At 49.9% G+C, this 23,816-nt stretch overlaps 1 long non-coding RNA gene across 1 annotated transcript in view; it reads left to right on the top strand.

The window, feature by feature from the left end:
* LOC311513641 overlaps positions 1 to 13,692 on the top strand; it is a 29,680-nt gene extending 15,988 nt beyond the window's left edge. Inside the window, exon 3 of the long non-coding RNA XR_014709759.1 lies at positions 13,438 to 13,692. This is a non-coding gene — a long non-coding RNA (uncharacterized lncRNA). The remainder of the gene's footprint in view (positions 1 to 13,437) is intronic.
* The last annotated feature ends 10,124 nt before the right edge of the window (positions 13,693 to 23,816 follow it).

Below are 23,816 nucleotides of genomic sequence, written 5' to 3'. Positions count from 1 at the left end.
CAGGGGAGTTTCTTTACCTCGGTTTCTCTTTCCCGGCCCTTTATCTGTCTGGGCTGGTTAGACTGCAAGCTCTTTGCGGCAGGAACTGTCTCTGACTGTGGGAACACCGAGGCTGCGAGGCGATATTAATAATAAAGAGCAGGGCTGTTGCCGACTCCTGCGTCAAACTAATCCAGGGTAGAAAACAGGGGTTCTCGGCCTTTTCCATTCCAGGACCCTGCTTCATTTAGCAATGTGGGCTATGACCCCTTGACTCCTCTTTGCACCGCCTCGGGAGTCATGGCCCCAAGGCAGAGAACCCCTAAGATAGAATATATATATATATATATGTATAAAGAGAGAGATCTTTCCTTCTCCCTTCCTTGCCATTTTCTCTGAGCTTCCTAGCACCCCAAGAAGAAGAGACACCTCACCGTCGATTCCAAGAGAGACGGCTGTATCTCTCTCTACACGTCCAAATTGGTATTCCTACCACCAGTCTCTCCTGATACATTCAACTCTTGCTTGCTCTGTGTTTGCACACTCACTTCCCCAGGGCAGGAGGATCTAATGCTCAGAGCAGGGGACGGGGAATCAGGGTTCCCAAGGGCTAGTCCCAACTCTGCCACGGAGCTCTCTTTGTGGCCTCGGGAATGTCATTTCATCTATCTGTGCCTCACTTTCTCTGTGTGGGGGAAAATAATATGTAGCATTCTTTGCAAAGTGCTTTAAGTTCTTTGGCTCTGTAAATCACCCAGACAGAGAGCGATATGTACTGGACATCTTTCATTGAACAGAAACGCCGCAAGATCAGTGCATTTGCTGTTATGGCCGAGGGCTGTATGAGTGCAGGCTTCTTGCTTCCCCTGGGCATCAGCACTGAGGGGCTGATTCTCAGTTGCCCTGCACCTTGCATAGTCATTTGAGGCATTGCAAAGTGGGGGGTAAACTGATCCCATTCTGCTTGGGTAGCATTTTGCACTGGTGTAAATAATCCCCCTTGTTCAGGGCCAGGGAGATTCGGGCCCAGGGAGGTGATGTGGCAGCAGAATCAGCGAGATTAATGTTTGTACCTTCTCCTCCTGCCATCTGAAACATTTACTCTCCGTCAGCCTGGCTTCCGACAATTAACTTAATCCCTGAGGAGCAATCTGTTACAGCTCTAAAATATAACCACCTGTTTTGACCTGTAGCTCCAGGTGTTGCTCCTGCCAGCTTTACAGACTCACTCAACATGGCAATGGCTTATGGGCAGTGCCCCACACCTCCTGTACCCATTGGTCTAACTCCTAGGCTAGCTGCTCCTAGCCCAGGTCCCTTCAATCAATCATCTGAAGGAGGTGCTTGTAGAAGGGCTTCTGGGTATGTGTCTAGGTTCTTGCGTGGTGCTCATCTCTGTAGCATGTCAGCACCTTGCTTGGAGACATTAACAAACTGAGCTTTGGTGCCCCGACGAGATCACTCTTTTTTTCATATGGTGCAGGGACAGGTAAGTGCTTGCCAGGATCAGAGAAGGAGACTAGAGGGGACCCATGGTCCAATGGTTTGCACGCTAGCATGGCGCTCTGGGGGCCTGGGTTTACTTCCCTGCTCTGCCACAGAACTCCTGTGTGACCTTAGGCAAGTCCCTTAGCCTCTCTGTGCCTCATTTGTGCCGGGGGATGATAGCGTGGCTCTGCCTCACCAGGCTGTGGTGAGAGGAAATACGTTAATGACTGTGAGGTGCTCAAAGGCTGTGGTGATGGGGTGAGAGGCTGAGATCAGAATCCAGATTTCCTCCTGAGACTACAGGGTATCATCCTCCCTTTGTCAGTGGCCGGGGCCCTTTCCATCGGGACTGAGCAAACACACACAGGCACTTGGAAGCTGGTAGTTCTCAGCCTGCACTGGGGTCCAAGTCACAAAAAATAGCCCCACAACTGATCATTTGGTCGGGCACCTCATCAGAGAGATGATGAATGGGCTATGGAGACGGAAGTGTTCTCTAGCAACGATGGGACACTCACACTTGCCAGAAAGAGTTCAGAGCACTACTGCACCGATCAGTTAGCACCCTAGGGTTGGGGATAGGGCACAGGGTGAATACCCCTTCTGTCAGCCTCCCCCCCCCCCACAAAATGCAACTCAAACTCCATCCAGGGAGCGTTTTAAAGTCATAGACACATTTAAAGATCTGGGGGGGGGGGGTCAGAGAGGAGATTGGGGTAGAAAGGGATGGGAGAGGAGGTGGCAGTGGGGGGAGAAGATAGGGAGTAGGAAGGAAAGACGGGACACTTGGGGGGGACAGGAAACATCTCTTCATTCTTGTATTTGTACAGCACCTTGCACCGCAGGGTCCTGGTCCGTGACTGGAGCTCTTCATGCTATCGCAATACTAAATGATGATGATGGGGCTGTCAGCAGAGGAGGGGGAAGGGTTTCTTCCTCCTCTTCCCCCTTACATCTCCTTCCCCCATTCTCCCCTTTGTTCCTTCCATGAATAAACGCTCCTCTGTTCTGGAGGCAGTTATTCCCTCCCTCTCTCCCTCCTTCTGACGCATTATTACTACCCCATCTCTCCCTGTAAAGTCTTCGCTGCGTGCTCTGACAACCAGGAAATATGGCACAGTGAGCTGAGACCCCAGCAGCTGCCACTGACTCCTTCCCCGCCATGTGCCTGATGTTAAATATTGACTGGTGGGGCCCCCGAAGGGATGATCATTAAAATCCTTCCAAGGCCTGGATGGCTCAACGAAATCAGCCAAAGGAAAGGAAAGCTCAGGAGGTTTATGAAAATCGGAAGGTGTAGCAGTCATTTAGCTAAGGTTAAGTTTTCCGTACGGAAGAATTAACCGGCGTGTTTGTGAGAAGAGGCAAGAGACCACATGCCACGCATGGGAGCCGGTGAGTCAGTGTGTCCCCCCTCACCCCCTCAGCACAGATCTTCCAAATCTGATCTGAACCTCTGAGGTTCAAATAAAGTTCAATTTTTGTGCATCATTTTTCACCTGCCAGTTGTGACTGGATAAAGAAGTGAAATAACATCATGGGAAAGGCCGTTTCCTTGCTGGATCAGAAGCAGGAAGTCTTCCATTTCCCAGTCCATGCAGCTAACAGATACTTTTCAGCCCAACAGACTTAATTTAGACAAGAAGAGCAATGAAACAAGAAAGAACAAAAGTAAAGTCTCCAAAAGAGAGCACAGTGTTTGTTCCACATCTCTAACTGTCTGCACTGAACCAGACACAAAATGGCTGCTGATCTCTGCAGCCAGCATAGGCCCCAGAGATGGAAGGGCACAGTACAAAGAAATAGAGTTGTCTCAGTCACGTCGTTATATATACCACAGGAACTGCTGAAGTTCTGGCAATAGAGGCTGCTCTTGGGAGAATTCCAGCCCAGAAACTTTCCTGGCAGCCTCAGCACAAAGAATATTTCCTTCCGTGTCTCATAGTGGAGAAATCACTCCCCAGCTACGCCTGCAGTCAGTTTCCTGAGGAGCTTCCAACCCATAATGTGAGGCTATTCCTGAGTCAATACCAGGGAAAGGGCAAAATGTCTCTGTAATTAGATTTTTCTTGAGACTTCATGTTTAAAAAAGTATTTTTTATTCTACAAACTGCAAACAAAAGAGACACCCTTTTAGATGACTTCTATTAGATGTCTTTTCTGAAGACGGTCCCCGGATGAAATTAACCCCTGTGCAGAGGAACAGCTACCAGTTTGGCCAAATACCAGTGACTGATCTGGGGAACCTCCAGACCTAATATAATGAACTCCTACCACTTGAGCTAAGGAAAGAAACCTATTTAGCTGGGGTTATAACAGAAGCATCTCCTCTGTAGATTGGCCACAGAGTGGGAGCCTAACACACGCTCAGTAGTGGGTTTCATCAGCCGTAGCCGATGTATTTAAGGTTTATAGGGCTTGACGCACCACAAATGTCATGCTTATATCTTTCAGAGAGCCGGCGGATATTTCTTCTGATGAAAAATTATGGTTTCCTATAAACTATCTGTGGGAGAATATCAGTGCCAATGGCATGTTCCAAAGCTGCATTTTGAGCCAAAGCGCTGCATTTCAACCGCAGTTCAACTTCCGCTGTCATTTTCACCTGACATGGCCATTGAAAATGAAACATTTTGGTTGCAGTCAGCATTTCGTTTCCATTAAAAACCGATCAAACTCTTTTGATCGAAAATGTTCAAATGGTTTGTTTCGACATTTTTGAATTGAAACGTTTTGGACCGTTCCGGTTTGCAAAACGTGTTTCGACTCTTTATCCCAATTCAAGATCAAAATGAACATCGACGTTATTTTCCAGCGCCAGTCAAATTTTCGAAAGAGCTGAGGTACAAGTTTTAAGGGCTCGGCACCCTGAACTGGCCCTGCATTTTCAAAAGACTTCAGCTCCCACTGAGACACCCAAACAAGGGCCAGATTTTCAAAAACACTCAGCACCTAAAGATGCATCCAACATTCTGAGCTCTTTAGAAAATTCGGGCCCCAGGAGTTAAGTGGTACCTAAGTGTTGTGCTGGCCTTCTTCACAGAGGTGAATTTCACACTGAAAACATTATTTTTGCTCACCCAAAACTTTAATGGAATGGGAGTTCTGGGGTGCACAAGGAGTGCAACGTTACAAATTATTGTGAGTCTCATGATAATTATTGTTTTCCTTAAAGCCCCAGCTGCTGGAGTCAAGTGGATATGTGATTATTTCAGCCTTCATTCTTAAAGAAAAATTAAGTTTCTATCCCTTGTGGCTGTGGAGAAAGCTTCAAAATGTGACCCCAGGGCACCCAAAAGGCTCAAAAAGCAGAAGGCAAATAAAAAGAGCCCCACATCTATTGTTTGTACATAGTCTCATGATTGTAAAGCTGATCTCGTGATTTTTGGTGACATGATTTTGGACCATTTGGGGTTGGCAATACTGGGATTGCAAGATTGGTCCCTTATTGTGGAAGTATTTCTTCTTTAGGAAGTATTTCTGCACACAGTGTACAGTCAACCTGTGGAACTCCTTGCCAGAGGATGTTGTGAAGGCCAAAACCATAACAGGGTTAAAAAAAGAACTAGATAAATTCATGGAGGATAGGTCCATCAATGGCTATTAGCCAGGATGGGCAGGAATGGTGTCCCTAGCCTCTGTTTGTCAGAAGCTGGGAATGGGCGACTGGGGGTGGATCACTCAGGGTGATGATTCCCTGTTCTGTTCATTCCCTCTGGGGCACCTGGCACTGGCCACTGTTGGCAGACAGGATACTGGGCTAGATGGACCTTTGGTCTCACCCTGTAGGGCCATTCTTATGTTCTTATTGTGATCTGAGGCAGATCTTCCTTATTGAGTTCTCACCAGACTGAGGGCTAGTGAGAAGCCCATAGGGATGTGTGTGAAAGGTGACGGTCGGTTCCTCCCTGCTACCAGCAGGAGTCGCTGTCAACAGAACGAGGTGCTTTGAAAGCCCTGTGAAAGCGGACCATGTATGACGGTGTGCGTGTGGAAAGCAGAAGCATCTGGTGCCCGTAGGAGGTGCTGTTGTAGGGTTGCATGAGACATTTCAAGGCGGAGAGAGCAGAGTGGGTTGCTGGGAGGGATATGTCTTATTTAAAGGAAGGGAAGATCTGGCTTTCTTGGAATGCTCGCAATTTTTTCCTCGCTAATCTTCAAATATAAAAACACTCGAGTCTCCCCGGTATTTTTTCATCCCTGCTACCCCGTTATCTGTCTGTGCAATATGCTGGCAGCTCCAGTTCATTTGTTAAAAGTCGAGGCTGGCGACCGGGCTGATGGCACGGTGATGTGTCTCTCCGAAAAGGGAGCGGTAAAGGGGAGACAGCTCCTGATTCCTGCTCCGGCTCTGAAGTGAATTCCATGTGGGGGAGAGAAGGGAGACAGCCAGCGCCATCAATTAGCCTCAGTGTTTCCTAATGGGACCCTGATTTATCTTCTGCCTACTGTCTGAACTAATTGAGTTCATTCCACTGGGTGATTCATGCCATGGAAATGGGTTCCAGAGAAAATGGGACCTCAAGCCACTTCAGCAAATCCCCAGGTTTATTAGCCAGGGAGCCTTAATGGTTTTAAAACCAGAAGACTTTCAAAAGGCACATTCGACCTGGAATCAATCAGTCACTGACAGTGGCCACAGCTCAGGTTTCAACCGAGCTGCGGGCGTGGGGGGAAGTCTTGGTGAAAGTTTTCCCAGCTGCTGCTGACTGTGGCCTTGAAGGCAACAGGAAGGGTTGAACGAGGGTGTTAGAAACGGGTGCCTTTGAGATGGGGATCCACGGATAATGAGAACGCCTGGGAGACATGGGGCGAGATTTTCTAAGAGTTTAGGGCTGGACTTCCAAGGGCTTGGCACCCACAATTCGAGCTGGATTTTGACAACACCCCTTCCCTATAGCAGCTCCCGGTGGGATAACAATAGCTCGATTTTCCAAAATTGCTCAGCTCCCATGAAAAATGTTTTTTCGACCAAAACTTTTTTTTTTTTAACAGACAGTTATTGCTTGGGTCAAAATGTTTCAGGGTTTCGATCTCCTCACCCCGCTTTCCTGCTCGTTTCCCTGCCCCGCCCCCACTAACACCACCTCTTTCCCCCACCCCTTTTCCTGTAGTGCCCTGGCCGAAGGGAGTTTCGTCCGTTCCTGTTTAACTTCAATATGTGCCCGATTGGTTTGCAGAATCAGGGCCTGTGGTAAGAAACCCTGATGCTTAAAAGCAGAACTGTCTGCTTATAAAACTTAGCAGGCCCCTAGGGTCTGTTCCTGTGGGGTGCTGAGCACCCCAAACCCCCATTAGTAGCAGTGAAGTTGAAGATGCTTAGCATCTAACAGACCCTTTACCAGGATAAATTGTGTCAGATCAGACCTTTAGCATGCACCAGCAGATTATTGCATCCCTACCCTTGACTCATAAGCTTGTGGGCTGACTGCTCCCATCCTCCAAGATATTTAGATACCTAACTCCCATTGATTTCATTATGCCAATGGGCATTAGGCACCTACATATCTTGGAGGATCGGGGCCACGGTGTCTGTGCAGATTTGTTTGTACGCACTTGTGCACATCTGCTTCAATCCCATGCTGGTTTGTGTGCATACACGGGGGCACCAGTGTCCCATTTTGTTCACACCTGCCATATTTGTGTTTGTTTGGACACTGGGCCAAATCCAAGGAAGTGCCTATGCAGTCCTGGTGAAATCATGGGGCATTTTGCATTAGAGTATAAACATCAGGATTTCACCCATTTGAGTCTTGCAAACCCCAGGACACTTGATCCATGGTATTTTCAGCAAATCTTGCGGGCAGCTCCGTTTTACATATCCCCTCTTACGTCCAGCTTAGCCAGGAGTTAGTCATACAGACCCAAACTTGTCATGAGACTAGGACCAAACTGTCAAGTCAGGATCAAAGCAATGCATGAATTGGTCCATCTAACCCAAGATCCTGTCTGTGTAATTGGCCAGCACCAGATGATTTAGACAAGAGGAAGGTGCAAGAACCCTGCGGCAAGCAGATATGGGATGATATGTGGGAAACCCCCACATAGGTCTCATCTTAACCCCTACTAGTTAGAGATTGGCTTAAGCCCTGAAACACAATCTCCCTTCCAGAACTCTTGCAGTTAGCATTAATCATGGATATTCTTCTTATCCATACAAACATCCAATCCCTCTTTGAATCTTATTAACTTTATCCAGACCCTTCACAAAAACTGGAGTGCTTCACAAAACCCTCATGATCAAACTTGCTGGTCTTGGGGGAACCTCTCTCTGAGCCCCGCTCTGTTTTGTTATCCCCAGACCTCAGTCGATTTCAGCTGCCGGTCCCCCAAATTTCCTTGGCCTTTGTTACGGAGGGTTGACATAGCGCCACGCCCTACGTGCTTGTCTATGCATGGATCCCATGTGCATGTATGAATATTCATTCATGAATATCTACTACATGTGCATAGGAAGACAACTTTGCCAGAAGCTGGGAGTGAGAGACTGGGGATGGATCACTTGATGATGACCTGTTCTGTTCATTCCCCCTGGGGCACCTGGCGTTGGCTACTGTCGGAAGACAGGACACCAGGCTAGATGGACCTTTGGTCTGACGCAGTAGGGTCATTCTTGTGTTCTTAGGTTCTTAACTATGTGTGTAAAATCCTTGGGCCAAATTTGGCCAGTGACTTAAGTGGTGCTGCCGCAAGGGGTTGCTCGAGGATGGAATTGGGCTGCTTGTTTGTGAGATTATTTATTTGTCTGTGCATGCATTGTGTTTGTGGGAGGGGGCAAAGCAGGCTCGTGAGTGCATATGGATGTGTGGACATGTACGTTTATGTTGTGATGGCCTGAACGAGCACAGGGCAGGGCATAGACTCATAGACTGTAAGGTCAGAAGGGACCATCAAGATAATCTAGTCTGGCCTCCTGCACATGGCAGGCCACAGAACCTTGCCTCACCCACTCCTGTAATAGGCCCATTACCTCTGGATGAGTTACTGATGTCTTCAAATCTTGATTTAAAGACTTCACGTGACAGGCAATCCACCATTTGCACTAGTTTAAACCTGCAAGTGACCCGTGCCCCGTGCTGCAGAGGAAGGGGAAAAAAATCCAGGGTCTCTGCCAATTTGACCTGGGGGAAAATTCCTTCCCTACCCCAAATATGGCGATCAGTTGAACCCTGGGCATGTGGGCAAGACCCACTAGCCAGACACCTGGGAAAGAATTCTCTGTAGTAACTCAGAGCCCTCCCCATCTAGTGCCCCACCACCGCCCGCGGGAACTGCCCGCGGGAGATATTTCCTGCTAGCAGTTGCAGATTGGTTACATACTATTGTAGGCAGTAATGGATAATGGTTTGCTTGCTTTCATCATGTCTCAGGGGTCCCAGCGGAGTCTGAAGGCTTGGCCTCCTATCCCATGTATCCTGCCCCTGCTGCTATAACCAATCTCTGAAGGAGGAGGGTGTGACGGTGCAACTCCTCATGGAGATCCTGCAGCATTCACACCATAAAGAGTTAAAGCCTTCAGCACCGACATCAAGGGAGGAGGGAGAGCCTCCCATAAAGGCATCACAGCACTCAGCACGCTGCCCACTGAGAATCCTTAAGGAATCTCTAAACTCCCTGCACGGCTAATGAAGAGTTTTTACTGAAATCTCAAAATCTCCGAACATTGCTAATTGCAAAACAAATAAACACTCTCTCTAATCAGGCCTCCTGCCAAACAACTGACCAATTTAGTTGCCTCTCTCTGAACATTTTTTTAGTTCAGTAATGTTCTCATTAAGGGTGAGGTGAATAGGATGAAATGACTGTTTCAAGGTGACCAGGATGGGGTGTAATGGCTGTTTCAGTGTGTCCAGACCTGAATGCAGTAGCTATTTTAAGGTCAACAGAATGAGAGGTAGGTTTCTGGACATGGATCTACCTGGGATACTATAATATTTTCTAATTTATATCCCATTGTAACGCAACCTGTTCCTGTTTGCCTTTGGCAGCCATTGCACATTGAGCAAACCCAAATGAGTTCTCATATTTGGCACTTACATTTTGCCCAACTTGGTTGGCCAGTCACTCACTTTGCCTGAATTCTTTCGAAGCCTCCAGTGACTCCGTCACTCTTCCTCTGTCACTCTTAACAGCTGCTTGGTGTCATCTGAAAACATAGCCCTTCAGAGAGGATAGAGGAGAACTTCCAACACTGATGCCCAAGGCAGCCCCACTACAGAATCTCTCTCATTCCATGTAATAGTAATTAAGGTCTCATCAAGCACCATGAATGATTTTGAGGTTGAGCACCTGGCTGCAATACAGAAACGCAATATAGGTGCATATGGGATCTGACCGTGTCCTTGAACTTGTCACTCCAGAAGTCCAACGCGGAAAGAGAATCCAGGAGCACTGTTCAAACGTGGTTTCTTCCTGTCTAGACTGATAGTGCTGGGCTTTGACCTATTCTAGTCTGTTTGGGTTCTTATAATGCCTTCATCACCGTAGCCAAGCACTTTACCCGATCCTCATGTTATTGCAGCATTAATGGGACCTTGTTCCCACCCCGATCGCTCACTTTTATCGCTTCTGTACTCCGTGCTTCCCCCAGCACTTCAACTACTACTCACCCTGTGGTTGTTACATTTCTGTAACAGTGTCATGTGAGGGATCTTGCTAAAAACTCTCTGGCGTCCTGAGTAATTTACATTCATCCATTTCCTCATTTGTTTCCTTTATTTATTTGAGAATTCCAGCAGGGTTAAAAGGCAGGATTCACCCAGCAGAACCATTGCTGGCTCATCCCCATCCGTTTATTTTTATCCAATTGGTCTTCATTAAACTGACCTTTATAAAGCTCTCAACCAATTTCCCAGAGCTGAAAAGCAGTTTATTGGCCTATCATTTCCTAGGTGCCCCGCCCCATTCCCTGCCATTGCTGTTCTCTTTTATATTGGTACATAAATCCCAAATTAAATACAAAGCTAATAGGGATTTACTGCAAAGCTCCAAGGTTTACATGGTACGCTTTTGGAAAGTTTATTAAAGAGATCTTGCAACTTCATCTGGTGGTGGAGTGGGGGAAAGATTCTCAACTGCAGAGGTGGATCAGAAGTCAAACCCCATATTTGGTCCCCAGGGTGGATTTTTAGGGTTAAACAGAAGTGCATTAGCAGACATGGAAAGGAAGTTTGCAAACCACCTTGAACCTTATGGTCCCAAGAAAACTGGATATTTCAACTCTGGTGAACTGGTGGCTTCTGGATCAGATACTAGTGGACAGGTTCCGCATGGCTGAACCCCCACCCCCACCCCAATGCTGCTAGCTGGTCCCCTTGATGGTAGAGGAGCCACTAGGCGAACGGGCCTCAGAGACACTTCTCTACTCCCGTGCCAGTTCAGGGGTGCGGTACAATGGAGGGGGAGTGTGGCGTGAAGAAGCACATCCCGCCGCTGCTGATCCCATATTTGTCCTTTGGGAACACAGAGGATTCAGTCTTCAGGGCTGTCAGTCACCTTTTCCCAGCACTAAATGCACTTTGAAAAATGAAAGGGGGAATAAGATCTCTTGTGATTCACAGCTGCCCGTGGGCATCGCTCATTTTCCAGTCCACCTTCTGACCCGACTTTTAGTTGCCTAATATGGGGACAGCAGGGCACAGGGAATAGAACCCAGGAGTGGGGCATCAGCAGACCTGGGTTCTATTTCTGACTTGGTCACTGACCTCAGGCGAGTCATTGCTTGGCTCTGTGCCTCAGTTTCCCCATTTGTAAAATAGTGGTGGTGGTGGGGGGTAATAATAGCTACCTTCCTTTGTTATTACTTGTATTGTGGCAGTACCCAGGAGCCCCAGGCTTCCTCATTGTGCCAGACACTGCAGAAACACACAACAAAAAGCTGGTCCCTGCTCCAAAGAGCTTGCTCTGTAACCAAAGTAAGCTAGAGAGAGTGGGACCCATAAGGTAGCTAAGAATTATTACTGGCCAGCAGCAAGCCCAGCATGTTCCACTTTAAATTGGGTGGTGGCAAGTGTGCATCCACTCCACGGCTTTTAGGGGTAGAGGTCCAACCTGCTGGTGCTCAGATGTGCTTGTTAAGCTTTGCCATTCGCTTGTTCCATAAAGGTGCTTTTCTCTTTGTTCCGGGGGCCAGCGTATGCCTGATTTGCATGAGGAATGAAGGCAGCTATTAGTGTACATTTTCTCAGCAGACTGGGAAATTAGCCCCATTAGGAGTTAGTCACAATTGCTGGGAAAATACTCAGGAGGTGCGAGAAGCCCCCTAGTAGGAGGCATCAGGAGCTCATCCGCTGAGCGGGGCAGCAGCCTGCAAAGCAAGAAGGCTGGGAGTTGTCTCAGGGATCCATATCCTTCTCCAAGTGCTGTCACGCAGAGGCTCATTCACCTTCAGACTCTGGGGATTGACTGGTATCCAAAGATCAAAGTGTCCAGGTGTCTGGTTTTTGACTGGAAAGCCCGGTTGAAAAGGGACTCTGGCGGCTCCGGTCAGCACTGCTGACTGGTCCATTAAAAGACTGGTCGGCGGCGCAGGCAGGCTCCCTACCCAGCTCTGCGCGACTCCCGGGAAGCTGCTGGCATCTCCCTCTGGCTCCTAGGTGGAGGGATGAACACGGGGGTTCTGCACGCTGTCCCCGCCCCCAGCGCCAGCTCATCTGCTCCCATTGGCCAGTAACCGTGGCCAATGGGAGCTGACTGGGTGGTTTCTGCAGACACGGGCAGCGTGCAGAGCCATGTGGTCGCGCCTCAGCTTAGGAGCCGAAGGGAGATACCGGCAGCTTCCTGGGAGCTGCCTGAGGTAAGCACTACCTGGAGAACACATCCCGCATCCCCTCCTGCACCCTAACTCCCTGCCCCAGCCCGGAGCCCCCTTCTGCACCCCAAACCCTAGCCCCACCCCAGAGCCCATACCCCGAGCCAGAGCCTCCATCCCCCCTGCACTGCAACCCCTTCCCCAGCCCAGCTCCTCCTCCTGCACCCTGAACCCCTCATTTCTGGCCCCACCCCAGAGCCCGCAGTCCCCAGCCCAGAGCCTGTACCCACAGCCGGAACCCTCACCTCTACTCCCACAAACCCCAACCCCCTGCTCCATCCCAGACCCCTTTCCCACACCCTGAACCCCTCACTTCTGGCCCCAGCCCAGAACCCACACCCCCTCCCATATCCCAATCCCCTGCCTCAGCCTGGAGCCCCCTCCCACACCCCAAACTCCTGCCCCAGCCCGAAGCCCTCTCCTGCACCCCAAACCCCTCATCTCCGGCCCCAGAGCCTGTACCTGCAGCTGGAGCCCTCACCGCCACCCCTGCACACACACTCCAACCCCCTGCCCCAGCCCGGTGAAAATGAGCGAGGGTGGAGGAGAGCGAGCGACGGAGGGAGTGGGGTGGAGTGAGCAGAGGTGTGGCCTCAGAAAAGGGGCGGAGCAGGGAGCAGGGCAAGAGTGTTCGGTTTTCTGCAAATAGAAAGTTGGCAACCCTACCTACATCACAATCCATTTCAATGCAATTACTCCTATTTTGCCTGTGTAACTCCAGATTTCAATACCGTTACTCCTGGTACACAGCTGCTACTTCACATGCTTAAAATTAAGAACATGCTCCAGTACCTTCGTGAATCAAGAGACCTGTGTAAAGACTCACAGCCAAGTCCACTTTTGACCTTGCAAGGCATCATGACACAGGCATGTTGCATTCACATACATGGGTTCTCTGCCATGCCCGGGAAAAGAAACAAGCACTGGAGAGCAGGTGCTTTTGTTTGTAAATGCTTAACCTCACCATGCAACCAGCTGCCGTTTCTTTGCCTTCTCCATAGGAACCACTAATTCTTCCTGAAAATTTATTTCCCTGCATGGGAATATTAATGAATCTAAAAGGAACCCAGGAGCCCCCTTCCCCATTAGAGCTCTTGTTATCTTGACCTTGATGAACACTTCATTCCTGAGTGTTAATCGGAGTGTCTTCTCCACTTCAGGGAGATGGATGGAAATGCATTTACCAGAACCACATGGCTGCGAGATAATGCATCTAACCAGGCTCTGAGAAGGACCCGCCACGTCTCTGAGGCTCCAACCTACAGCTCTTTTACGGGGTGGAATGAGGATCTTGTGGGTTTTCTGGAAATGTAAACCAGGAATAGTATCCTGATAATGCTGAGAAAGCTCTGGGTGGGATCAGGAGAGTGTTTTAGGCTCTGAATTAATCTGCAGGGATTTCTCATCATAAATGTAACACCAGCAAAAAAATGCAGTTTTTACCAGCATCGAGGTATCTTCTTTGTGTGTTATTACTGTTCACATGAAGACTAGTCTGAAGCTACCCTTCTCAACATTGCTTTATATCTCGGGCAGATCAGTTCCCAGTGCAAAGAGAAAATGACAATAGAATTGTCATACCATGGCCAGTACGCTAGGAATTGTCTTGAGCAGCTGTTCTCCAGCTACAGTTCATGGCCCCCCAGTAGAGCCCGTCAGGGCAGACTACAGAATGAGAACCCAGCTTTGGAGGATTTGGGGGTTGGAAAAATGAGGTGGGTCCACTGAAGCGTTTTGTCCCTACAGAGTGGTCCAAAGAATGAAGATGCTGGAGAAGCAAAGTTATAAAAGGTCTAATGTTTGTGGAATAACATCACACAAAGGAGGGAAAGTCCAAACACTCCGGAGTGTGAATTTCATTAAAAAATTTTTTTTCTTTTGTCCTGACTTAGGATGAAAAACCAAAATTTTGGTTTTATTTCTGTGCTACAAAATTTTTAAAAAAAGTTTTTTTCATTCACGGTCCATCAAAATATTTTACCCTTTTTAATTGTTAAAAGTTTTAAAATGTACAATAAAGTAAATTTTGAAATGAAAAGTCAATTTGGAACGAAAAATGGAAACTTTTCATTCTGAAAATGTTGAAACTTTTTTTTCCCAATTTTTTAAAACAAAATTTTGTCCAAATTCATACAATTTGACCAAAAAAATTTGTTTTTTGTCAAAACAGCATCTTCCGACAAAAGATTTTCTACCAGCTCTTCTGGCAGACTCAGGGAGTTCAGTCTATTTAGCTTAACAAAGAGAAGGCTAAGGGGCGATTTGATTACAGTCTGTAAGAACCTACCTGAGGAACAATTATTTAATAATGGGCTCTTCAATCTAGCAGAGAAAGGTATTGCATGATCTAATGACTGGAAGTTGAAGATAGACACATTTAGACTGGAAATAAGGTATAGATTTTTAACTCTGAGGGTAATTAACCACTGGAACAATTTACTAAGGGTGGGGGCAGATTCTCCATCACTGACAATTTTTAAATTAAGCTTAGGTGCTTCTCTAACTGGAATTATTTTGGGGAAGTTCTATGGCTTGGGTTATTCAGGCGGTCAGAGTAGATGATCACATTGGGCCTTTCTGGTCTCGCAATCTATGACTCTGTGTTCCCCAAAGGCAAGGCTAGTCAGGGCAGGAGAAGCCCATGCTTGGATGGTTCAGGAGGTGAGGGCCAGCTTTGCCTTTTTTTTCAGGTAGAACAAGGAGAATCCCAGTGCCTGGTGGTCCCTGCTACACACTTGCTAGTTGCAGTCACTTGCCGTTACATCTCCCCCTCCAAGGAGGGCTTAGCGTGCCTGAAATGCTGTTGCGACAAAAAGAGAACGTTGAAAACAAAGGGACAAATTGTCCTCACAGTCACACCAGGGTAAATCCAGAGCACTCCACTGAAATCAATAGCTACACCAGACTGAAACCATCATATGGGAAAGCCAAACCCTGAAGTCTTTATTAACACAAAACTCAGTGGGAGGAGTAAACACGCAGTGAAGACTTCCGTATTTGGCCCTGAGACCGACACTGGGTCCAAAACCTCCCTCAGAAGTTCATGGGATCTTTAGAAGAAAATGCTCCCGAGTTCTGGGTGGAGAAATAACCCTACAGGGTACCTCTGTCCCCAACGCCCCATCTCTGACCCAGCCAGCATAACTTCTGTAAGGTTCTCTAGAGATAAAGAGATTGTGGGCTCTTCTTTCAGTCCCAGTGATTGCTGGTGTGAAATGGCATCTCCCCCATCCAGCCTCCCAGGCTTCTCTCTTTACCCTCATGAGGCCTTCTCTTTGGCCTGAACCTGTTGGAAGACCCAGCCTTCTGTGCCACTGAAGCATGGAAAAGGAGACAAAGGGAAGAGGTTGCGGTAGAAAGCAATTGCCATGGGGACAGTACCTCTGAGTGGCAAGCAGGCCTTGTTTGCTATCTTGCTTTGCTTGCCTTCTTATGTATCCCTCTTCATATCTTTTGGGAGCTGAATTCATTGGTGCTGCCAGATCTGGAGTCCCGGGGCGCCGGTAACCAAATCTTCCCCATCTGGCATAGCGGGGTTCTGCTGGCCGGTGTTAAATTGATGTAGCAGGGCCAGGACAGAGGGCGTCAATGGCTTGATAGGAAACCCCTTGCCTTGATTAAAGCTTAGAGACAGCCACACAGAGCCAGTCAGAGGGGAGTGGATTTGACAAATGGGGCGAGTGGGAAGGAGAGAACGGAGTAAGGAGGAGGCAGGGAAGGGAAATGCAGACAGACAGCTCCACAAAGAATGGTACCCTCTGATGAAAGGAAGGGAAGGGGGCTGGAGCACCAGAGAGGGGAAAAGGAAATCAAGGCAGACAGCCTGCAAATGGGCTGATTAAAGGGGAGAGTTTGGAACCAGCCCTAGTGCCCCACCAAAGATTGATACTGATGGCAAGTTAACCATCAGCAGGTTTGAGGGTTGGAAGACCCAAAGTGAACACACTCACCGTGTCCCATGCACAGAGGCGCATAGTCATACGCAATGCATGTTTCCACTAGCAGTCACATGGCCACATATACAGCCATAACCAGTTGCAAGAAGGTGGATGAGCACACGCAAACACAAAGCCACCCCTACAGATATCCTCTGGCCTACGTGGACAGTCATACATGGTGGCTGGGATTTTCAAAGAACCCTAAAAGAATTCAGGGGAAGTTGGGTGCCTAATTCCCTTGGGCTTGTTTGAAAATTCCAGCTAGAGCTGGTCGGAAAATTTTCGTTGTGCCAGGTTTTCACTGGGAAAGGTTGTTTTAACCAAAGTGAAAATGTTTAGAAAAAAATATGTTGATTGAGGGTGGAAGTTTGTTTTGGAAACACCCTCCCCTCCCCTGCACCCAAAGGGTTTCAATAATGTTGCCCTGGCCCCTGGGCCAAAGCAAGTGGGGGCCCCTCCCCATCCCTTCCATCTGCAGTCCTCCCATCCTCCTGCGCGGGAAATGGGGTCAGGGTTCAGGGCTTGCTCCGCCCCAGCACTCCTGGCGGAGTCAGGGTGTGGGCGCTTCCCCCGCTCGGAGGTAGGAGGGCTGGGTGGGCGGAGCAGGTCAGGTTGCGGGGGGCACCCATTTTTCCAGAGCCCCCCAATTGAGCGGGACAGCACACGGAACCCCCGTGGATGTCCCCATGCCTAGGAGCTGGACATGTCGGCTGCTTTAGGGAGCCGTGCGGAGCCAGGGCAGGCAGGGAGCCTGCCTTAGCCCCGCTGCGCTGCTGACCAGACTTTTAGAGGCCTGATCAGTGGTGCTGACCGGAGCTGCCAGGGTCCCTTTTTGACTGGGCGTTCCAGTCGAAAACCAGACACTTGGCAACCCGAGGCACATAACCTTCTCGTCTCTCGTGAGCTGTCACACTTTGGTCTCATTTCGGTTGTTGGGGCTGGTGTGCGGTGCTTGGTGGGGTTCATGGCCTGCAATATGCAGGAGGTCGGGCTAGATGATCTAGTGGTCCGTTCTAGCCTTAGACTCAATGACTCTTTAAGGCACAGAGGAGCAGAGGGCCTGCAGGATGGCACAGGGCAGCCTGGAGAAGAGGAATGCATGGGATGTGCAGGGAAAAAGGGGAACACAAGGAAACCCAGGAAAACATGAGGGATTGTTGGGGAGCACAAGGGAACAAGAGTGGCGGAAGCATCCTAAAAGTGCGGGGACCACAGGAACCCGAACTGTGGCCTTGCGTCCCCCCCATGCTGCCCCTTTCCCCTGAGGCCCTGCCCCCACACAGCCTCTTCCCCCCAAGATCCCACCCCCTCTCGCTCCTCTCTGTCCCTCCCCCATCACTTGCCCTTATGGCAATAAAAAGGGAGGGCTATGGCCTCCTGGCCCCCACCCCTGCCAGCCCCCCGTTCTGGTGCCCCTGCAAGGGAACATGGAAGAGAGCCGGAAGATGGGTGTCAGGGGGTGCTTGGTCCCTTAAAGAGGGAGTGGGGTCCAGTGCTCCTGTGACTCGTCAGCTGCCTCCCAGTTGGACTTAAGAGAGGGCACCTGGGCCATATAAATGAGAACAACTGGGGTAGTGGCAAGTCAGTTAGGACAGGGGTGGGTGAGAGGTGCAGAGACCCAGGGAGAAACAGGAACTGCGGCAGGGAGCTGGTACAGAGAGCGCTGGGGAAGGAGAACAGGTGATGACCATTGTTGGGGAGGACTGGCCCGAACCCCCTGCTGATTTACAGGAGCGCTCGTGCAGAGGCCTGGGGACAAGGGGAAGAACGGGCCTGGTTAAGGGAAACTGAGTCGACGTTGGAGGGCTGCTCCCAGGAGCAGGGGTAGGAACCCCAGGCAGGGACATCTGGGTCAGTTGTGGGGTTCTCTCATGGGAAATTTGACTTAGGGCTGCTGGCGAAGTGTCCAGGGAAAGAAGCGAATCTGGCAGCTCTTAGGCAGGAGCTCTGGGACATGGGCCAAAAGCCTGCAAACAGATTGGCTCTTGGGAGGGGGAGATGGTCAGGAAGTCGCAGGCTTGGGGTGCGGAGCATGAGGAAGGCAGGGTCGCACAGGCAGAGCCAGGGACCATGGGGAAAGCAGGGAGAGAAGTAAGCAAAGGGAGTGCAGGGAAGGGCTGGGAGGGAGAGGAGCCTGGGGGATCACAGACAGGGCACAGGGAGACTGGGAATCCGTTTCATTTATTGAGCTGTTCTCTTGTCTCTCCGTGGGAATAAAGGAAGCTCCCTTTCCCAACCCACACCTCTGTTTTCTGTGGGCTGATAGCAGCTGAATGGGCTTTGCATGGGGGAGACTTACACAGGAATCACCCTCGTTAAAGTGGCCTTTTCACCCAGAAATAGAGAGCAGGCCATGTCCATGAGCACTGCTTTACCTGAGATGGTTTGGCCACTGGATGCCCATAATCCAAGGGTTGTTAACCTGCAAGGGTAGAACAGGTGCAACCATCTTCCCTTTCTTTGTAGCTAAATGGGATGGGTGGATGTCAAAAATCTCTTTGGTTGTAACAGGAAATGGTTGAGAACCATCTGGGTCCCAATGTGACAATATCCTGCCTCCGTAGGAAGTATCTTGCTGCCAGATACAAGAGCTGGCCACGGAGCAGGAGCCTTTCTAAGCAGCTCCCCCATTGTCAAGGGAACCTCTCTCCGCGTTAGTCTCATTCCAGGGTCGCCTGGGGCCGGGTAGCAATGAGCCAAGTCCAGTGACAGAACAAGAGGAAGAGACGGAGCGCGCGCCTCTGAGCGACCGTCTCCTCTCTGGCTGTTGTCTCCCAGGGCTGGAAATGACGGCTTTAAACTCAAAGGCACCATCTTTTTTGGTTCAAACCTAGGGAGATAATTAAATATTTAGAGGATGAGCTAATTTGAAAATGGTTGCCTTCTGCTGAAAAGCACTCAGCCATCAGATGGGATATTAAATCCCTCGGCTCTGGCTCTGGTCTGTCATCAGAAATGTTTTAAGCTTCTAATAAGGAAGTAATATGATAAACTTTATTACAAAACTTAATTGCGAGGAGAAAATTGCAACGTCACATGTGCTACGGTGCAGGATCACTTTTTAAACTTCCTGACACAAGACATTAACAAGGCCGCAGCGGGAGAGAGGGGAAAAGCCATACACAGGGGAAAGTGGTGGGGGAGCCAGCCAACGATTTCTTTCATGGCCAGGACACTGCTTTTCCATCTCACTGGGGAAATATTTCTTGATTTTTGAGTTGGGCCCAAATTAAAATCCTGGATCCAGACACCTCTGTTCTTCAAGGGGGGTTGAAATCCAAAGCTGGATCCAGATTGGCCTCCCAGTTCCACCGAAGCTAGTGGCTAAAGCCACGTGGACCACAGTGGGGCTGGAATTCAGATCCAGGCAGCAAGGAATTCAGATTTAAAGACCCTGAATTTAGGTTCCTATGAAATCTGCATCGAAATGGCTTGATTCTCTGCTGCCTTGTGACTCTTATGAATTAGTTTATTATAGTCGGACCTAGAAATGCCGGCTGAGATCAGGACCTCATTGTGGTGGGCGCGGTACGTACACATAATGAAAGACAGGCCCTTCCCCAAAGAAAAACAGCCACGCTCACAAAGCAGTTCTGGGACTAGAACTCTGGTCTTCTAGAACCCAGTGCACTCACCTTATAGGTCACATGGCCTCCTATAGTGCTACCTTGCCCATTGTGTTGTCATTTATATTAACGCAAAGTCAGAGTGGTAGCTATTTGCAAAGGCCACAAGGTCTGAGGCGAAGGAGCATCAGACTTGGAGCACCTGTGCTGAATCCATCACAATGTCATCTGTAAAGCAACTTTCCCATGCATTGTATGAAGGGACTGAGTAATACATAGGCCAAATGGGGTGGAAACCCTAGAGCAATAACATTGGCAATAACTGCAAATATATATATTTTTCTGCGGAAAAGGACCTAGGGGTGACAGTGGATGAGAAGCTGGATATGAGTCAGCAGTGTGCCCTTGTTGCCAAGACGGCCAATGGCATTTTGGGATGTATAAGTAGGGGCATAGCGAGCGGATCGAGGGACGCGATCGTCCCCCTCTATTCGACACTGGTGAGGCCTCATCTGGAGTACTGTGTCCAGTTTTGGGCCCCACACTACAAGAAGGATGTGGATAAATTGGAAAGAGTCCAGCGAAGGGCAACAAAAATGATTAGGGGTCTGGAACACATGACTTATGAGGAGAGGCTGAGGGAACTGGGATTGTTTAGTCTGCGGAAGAGAAGAATGAGGGGAGATTTGATAGCTGCTTTCAACTACCTGAGAGGTGGTTCCAGAGAGGATGGTTCTAGACTATTCTCAGTGGTGGAAGAGGACAGGACAAGGAGTAATGGTCTCAAGTTGCAGTGGGGGAGGTTTAGGTTGGTTATTAGGAAAAACTTTTTCACTAGGAGGGTGGTGAAACACTGGAATGCGTTGCCTAGGGAGGTGGTGGAATCTCCTTCCTTAGAAGTTTTTAAGGTCAGGCTTGACAAAGCCCTGGCTGGGATGATTTAATTGGAGATTGGTCCTGCTTTTGAGCAGGGGGTTGGACTAGATGACCTCCTGAGGTCCCTTCCAACTCTGATATTCTATGATTCTATGATTCTATATATGTGGATGGGTGTGCGGGGGCATAAAGGCCCCACCCTGGCAAGGAGAGGGTTAATGAAGGCCTGTGGCCCCACCTGGCCCAGCTCTGCTACATCTGCATCAGATGTCAGGTGTGGAGAGGGTAGTTAAAAGGAGAAGGCCCAGCCCAGTTTGGGATTGACCAAGAAGGACAACACACCTCTGCTTCTCTTTTGGTGAGGGAAGCCAGGTTTCAGCCAAGAGTCAGAGCCCACTTACTGCCTGGATGAGCCTCTGATGCATGGGATGACCAGTCCCAGGGAGATCACCCACAGGATTGGCTGCTTGAAGACCAGCTCTGAGTAGGAAGGTGGGGTCTTGCCAAAGACTCCTCAGATACTCCTCAGAACTGTTTTGGAGTTCATACCATTCCTTTCCTTTTGAACCGTAATGCCCTGGCTAATTCAAGCATTTCATAGCCAGGGGAGCTAAAACACCACTGCATTGGACCCTGTGAGAAGCAGCATCTGCCCATCAAAGACCCTGTGAGAGGGTGAGTAGGCATTAGGTGCTGTACATTTGTATTGCTCTTAGGTGTATTATGGTCGCTCCTAGCCACCCCACTCAAGGACCAGGGCCCCATTGTGCCAGGTGCTGTACAAACACAGAGCACGAGCATGGTTCCTGCCTTGAAGAATTTATAATCTAACCCCAACCGTAACTCTGCTTGGGCCAAATCCTGTAAATCAAAAGCATGCAGCACTGGCCTAAGTTCTGCGCCGATCAATGTCAGTGATACAAGTCCCATTGACGCCAGGGGGCAGACATCAGCCAGCGCTGAGCACTTGTGAGAATCCCACCCCTAAAAGCGGAAAGAAGGTCTCTCTCGCAGTGTTTGCGGAAGGGTGTTTCTCTAGCTGGGGGCCTGGCCCTGCTTCCGTTGAAGTCAGGGGAGGTTTAGCCCCTGGCTTCGGTTGGAGCTGAATCAGGGAGGGCATAAGCGTGAAGGAAAGCAGCTCAGGATTGAGTCGGGTGGCTGATCCACACAAGGATGGCAGGTTAAAAACATGAGTCTATGGCCCCTGTTTTCTGTGCACTCGAGGAAGCGGCTGTTCTTTGGGATGGGCCTGAAATAACATCCCCCATGGACGGTGGGTATCGTAACACAGGCTATGCCTCCCCTAAGCCAGACCATGGCCCCACCTATGCTCTACCCCAAGGCCCCACTCTCGCTCCTCCTCTCCCCGAAGCTGGTGGGGGCTCTGCTCTAGCTGGGGGGCAGACGTGGCCAGTGGCAGCTCGGGCCAGCTGGCAGCCCAGGGGTCAGGCTGGTGCTCGGGCCGGCTGGGGTTCCTCTGGCCGTGGGGGGGCTCAGGCTGCCGGGGGAGGGTCTTGGGTGGAAAGGGCAGGGCTGGGGTCTAGTCTCCACACAGGGGAAGTTCACCTGCTACCCTTGACACCCCTTCTCCTCCCCGCCCCCCACCCGCAAGTTGGGATGTGGATCAGAACTCGGCGTCACTCCCATGCCCCGTTTCTCCCTCTCGCACATATGGTGCCCTGACCTGGCTGCTTCTCCAAAACAGACAATCCCACTTTGCTTGCCCCGGATGTCACAGTGCCCACATCAGAAATGCTTAGAGGAGGCAATGAAGCGGGAGCAGACAGGGAAATAAACCTGATTTAAAGAGAGGGAACCATGGGGCCAGTGACCCAGCAGCGAGAATGAGTAATGGACGCGGAGTCAGTCATATCCATGAATCTTGCTGTCTGGAAACTGCTGCGTTGCAGCGTTTCTGGCTATGTCCAAGCAGCAGGCGGCAAGCGCTCTGCAATATACAGCTGTCCATGGAAAGATGGTGGCCTGTGATTTAATGAATCTTGTAGTAAACGATTTCAGAGCGGGAGGATGGGAATCTCATTCCAAACTGGAATCTAAGCCATTTCCTGACAGCCACTGAAGAGAATGCAGGAGAGGGCCCGCCTGCTACTAGCTACTCTTCTCCCTCCCCCCCACCCCCATCCTCCTGGTAGCAGATGGAGAATCAGTCCTGAGCAGAATGAAATGTCTGTCTAGAGAGTGGTAAGGATGTGGGATGGTGCAAGGAGGAACAGTTTTCAGAGCAGATGGAGGGAAATACCAGTCAAGTGAAACCAGCTGCCGGGGAAAGTCCAAGGAGGACCAAGCTGGACTCCCCTGCTCCCTGCCAAAGGGCTGTTAAGATGTAACCAAGCTCAAGGATCATGTGTAAGGTTATTTCCCCAGGTGTCAGTTGAGATCTGGTCTTTAACGAGAAAATGACTCCGTGCAGGGCATCTGCGGGGGCTGATTGGGGTCATTAAAGCAAAACACTCCACCTGATAAAAGGGTGCAAAGCCCAGAAAAGGGATTAGAAGGAGAAGCCCAGGGCTTTAAAGGCAGTATGTCTCGGAGGGCTGCTGGTGGGAATGAGAGGTGCTGGATGGTACTTGGCACCTGGCAGGGTTAAAAGCAGAGCTAAAGTTGGGCTCAGGAGCTCCTGAGTTGGGTCGGGAAGGGAAAGGTGTCGCCTGCCTCCTGAGAAACGCGAGGGTCAACAGGTCCATGGGGGCTGGACGCAGCACAGCAGATGGAGTCAGACTCCAGCTTCCTGCTTCTTAGAGCCACCACGGGGCCTTTGGCTTAGCACAGAGGACCAGGGAGAGAGAATGCACAGAGCAGACCCCAGGCAAAGCCACGCCGGGAGCAGCCCAACGGAGAGGGGAAAAACAGATGGCTAGGAAGGGTCTGTCTTTGGTGAAGAGTTCCCCTGAGTTGTTAGCACTCGGGTTGCTCCCCCTCAAGTTAGCCTAGCTCGAGCCAGAGCAGCCCCACTGCGAGAGAACGCTTGAGCTGCGCTCACTCGTGTGCGGTGCTAAGACTTCTGGGAGCACATCCCATGGTCCTTTGTGCTGCAGCAAGCTGACCTGCTCTAGGACTTCTTTCCCAGTGAAGTGTGGGAGACCTTGTCTGTCCTTTCTGGGTGCATAGGGGGGAATTGTGGGAAGATATTGGAGGACT

The sequence above is a fragment of the Lepidochelys olivacea genome, assembly GCF_965140295.1.
Source record: "Lepidochelys olivacea isolate rLepOli2 genome assembly, chromosome: 27".
In the NCBI taxonomy this organism is placed as follows: Eukaryota; Metazoa; Chordata; order Testudines; family Cheloniidae; genus Lepidochelys; species Lepidochelys olivacea.
The sequence above is the reverse complement of the archived record's forward strand: the minus strand, read 5'-3'. Positions and strand labels throughout refer to the sequence as shown.